General features: G+C 40.8%; 1 pseudogene; it reads right to left on the reverse strand.

The window, feature by feature from the left end:
* Positions 1-986: 986 nt before the first annotated feature.
* On the reverse strand, positions 987-1,200 carry LOC124508281 (short transmembrane mitochondrial protein 1-like; annotated as a pseudogene).
* Between the last annotated feature and the right edge of the window lie 2,413 nt (positions 1,201-3,613).

The following is a 3,613-nucleotide window of genomic DNA, read 5'->3' on the forward strand; positions in this document are numbered from 1 at the left end:
CTCGATAGTTCTGACAGAGCTCTCAGAACATAGTTTTTCAGTTAATGGGCAGCAAACTGACTTACTGGTTAAATTAGCAACCATGCAGCTGCCTGACAACAATTGGATAATTTAGGAGTAACTGGCTTCTGGACATTAATTTTAATTACTTTGAAAAGCCATAATTTAGTACCAAATGTTTAAACACCCACTATAATTGCTAAGCTGTGAAGTCAGCTTTATAACAGATCAGCTGTACAAAAGTCATCAATTTTCTTCAAAAAAAAAAAAAAGCTAGTAGAAATCCCGAAGAATAAAGAAAAAATTACTAAAGGTCACATTTACTAATCTAGTACCATAAGTCCAGTCTTAGGCCATCCCAAGTGGCTGCAAGGAGGAATGGCAGAGGTGATGATGTTGGAAAAGGGTACTTCATTTATTTATTTATTTATTTGTTTGTTTATTTATTTATTAGCTTTTAGGGCATGATCTCACCTCTCCTGAGTTTGAGCCCTGCACCTGGGTGGCTTAGTAGGTTAAGGGTCCGACTTCAGCTTAGGGCATGATCTCACCTCTCCTGAGTTCGAGCCCTGCACAGGGACTCTGTGCTGACACACTGTGTCTCCCTCTCTCTCTGCCCCTCTCCCACTAACGCTCTCTCTGCCTCAAAAGTAAATAAACGTTTAAAAAAATTTTAACGTTTATTTACTTTTGAGGCAGAGAGAGACAGAGCGTGAGTGGGGGAGGGTCAGAGACGGAGGGAGACACAGAATCCAAACCGAGCTCCAGGCTCCAAGCTGTCAACACAGAACCCAACGCAGGGCTCAAACCCACAGACCAAGAGATCAAGACCTGAGTCGAAGTCCGGTGCTTAACAGACTGAGCCACCCAGGTGTCCCAGAAAAGGGTACTTCTTAACCTGTGGGCCCTTTTGTGCTGTAAGGCAACACAGGATCTAGCAGAGAGGAAAATCGATGAGGCAGGAACTTAAAACAAAAGTTTTTGGTTCAGATGGTAAGGAGGCCCTCAAGAACAGCAGAAATCAGTATATCCAGGAGACAGGGCTGGAGTCTACTTCGTGAACTAGAGGGTTTCTTCTTGGTATCCAAGTCCCTTTTAAATTTCTTCAAGTTTTTTAGCCAGGTTTGATATGTCATAATTCTGAGCCAGATACATTCCAAACACGTTGCCAAAAGTAAATCCAAGCAGGATCTGGAGCATGGGGTCTGCAAGGAGGGGGAGGAGGGTGCAAAGGGTGGCTAAGTAAGAGCTGGTTTTCAAGGAAGGGCACCACGGCAAACCAACTTAACCCAATACCTGTAGTTCAAGAGAGGCTCTATAAATCACTTTGAGTTCATAAACTTGTTTCTTTCCCAAATCCTGGAAACATACTAGTCTCAACTTAATTGCATGTATATTTTTGTTCTGTATCTTTTTATTTTGGGGGGGTAGGGGGGAGAGCACCAGCAGGGAAAGAGCAGAGTGGGAACAGAGGATCTGAAGCAGGCTCTGCGCTGACAGGCTGACAGCAGCAGATGACGTGGGGCTCCAACTCACAAACCACAAAACCATGACCTTAGCTGATGTATGCCATTCAACCAACTGACCCACCCAGCAACCTCTGTTCCGTATCTTTGTACTTATACCAAGATTGTATTACCACCTCCCCCTGCCAAAAAAGGACAGGTTAAGACAGTGTATGCCTGTGTTGTAAGTTTAAAATTTCGAAGGAAATTGGTTGAATATTTTCCAAACACTCAGGATGGTATCATGAAAGCCATAACTAATACACTGACAGTATATTGACACACTCTTAATGCCAATATATTGACTACATCTAGAATATATAAGAAACAATGACACTGTCTCTGTAAAGGGTAATGGGGACCAAGAGTTGTCAGTGGGCAAACAAAATTCTTTTGCTGTGTACACTTTTGAATTTATTATGTACATGTACTACCTATTCAAAAACAATTGTTTTAAGTTTTTTTTTTTTATGTTTATTTGAGGGAGGGGAGGGGCAGCAAGAGAGGGAGAGAGAATCCCAAACTATCAGCGCAGAGCCCAACATGGAGCCTGAACTGACGTACCACGAGATCGTGACCTGAGCCAAAATCAAGGGTCAGATGCTTAATCGACTGAACCACCCAGGCACCCCAGAAATAAATTTAATTTTTAAATAAAATATTAGTTGCTTCTACATAGCCTATCTCGGAGAGAGACACAAGACACTGACAACAGTTGCTTTCAGAAAAGTGAGGTGACTGGGGGACAGGGGTGAAAGGGATTTCACTCTATGCCTTTTTTTGTACCCTTGTGCCATGTGAATATATTAAACTCTTCAATAAGAAACTTTTTAAAAGTGGCATATAATAGTCCTAATAAAGGCTCGCTTTACTTTTTAATTATAGCTTATTTGTATTTCAAACTGATCCTGTGGGGTCTGGGGAAGAAAAAAGAAAAACTGATCCTGTGAACCTAACAAAAGAAGCAAAGGTCCAAGGCAGAAATCATGAATATACATAAAATTATTTCCCCAAACCATTTTCCAGCAAAATTTAAAACTGCTTAAGGAAGAAAAATACTTTGCAACATAACCTATGAAATCTGTGTTAACAGCTATGAAATGGGGAGAGGGGTTATAAAAGATTTTAACCTTTTTCTCAGACACCATTTTAACTTTGGAATACAGAAAAAAAAATTTTTTAAGTAGAAGTTATATTCTATACTACTAACGAAGAAAACATTACTTCCTTTCTATCCAATTATATAAAGCAAGGGTATTTACTTGCCTTTCTACAACTAAATATAAAACCTCTTCAAATGCTTTCAGTATGACTTTATTACCCAAATAACAATGGGATTTGACATTTGTATTTCCTCCCAAACCAATAAAAATAAATAATAAAATTCAAGAGGTAGAGAAGGGTTACAAGATAATTTAATTCAGTCCTTCATTTTACAGATGTAGAAGCAAATTCCCAGAAAGTTTAAATTCAAACTCACAACCAATAGGAAAAAAACATAATTGGAACCCAGATGTCCTGCCTCTGCGATCAGTATGCTTCCAAGTCACACCCCTAATAGGATGTAAGGTAACTGAAAAGTGTCATTCAAATTTCTTTCCTGGCTCCACATTTTTCAAAATTTTAATGTTTATTTATTTTTGAGAGACAGAGCATGAGCACAGTAAGGACAGAGAGAGAGGAAGACACAGAATCTGAAAGAGGCTCCAGGCTGAGCTGTCAGCACAAAGCCCCACGCGGGGCTCCAACCCATGAACCGTGAGATCGTGACCTAAGCCAAATGAAGTCGGATGTTTAACCAACTGAGCCACCCAGGGCACCCCTTAGCTCCACATTTTAATGTTTATTTTGGGGACAGACAGAGACAGAGCGCGAGTAGGGGAGGGGCAGAGAGAGAGGGAGACACAGAATCTGAAGCAAGCTCCAGGCTCTGAGCTGTTAACACAGAGTCCGATGTGGGGCTCCAACCCACGAACCATGAGATCATGACCCGAGCAGAAGTCGGTCACTTAACCGACTGAGCCACCCAGGTGCCCCCACATTTTAAATAAGTAATCTGTGATAGTAGTCAGAAATGCTATTTAATAAAGGAAAACAAGGAATAAATC

Source organism: Lynx rufus, unplaced genomic scaffold (assembly GCF_022079265.1).
Source record: "Lynx rufus isolate CCGP_SWC_20201006 ecotype Redwood Valley unplaced genomic scaffold, mLynRuf1.p SCAF_13, whole genome shotgun sequence".
In the NCBI taxonomy this organism is placed as follows: domain Eukaryota; kingdom Metazoa; phylum Chordata; class Mammalia; order Carnivora; family Felidae; genus Lynx; species Lynx rufus.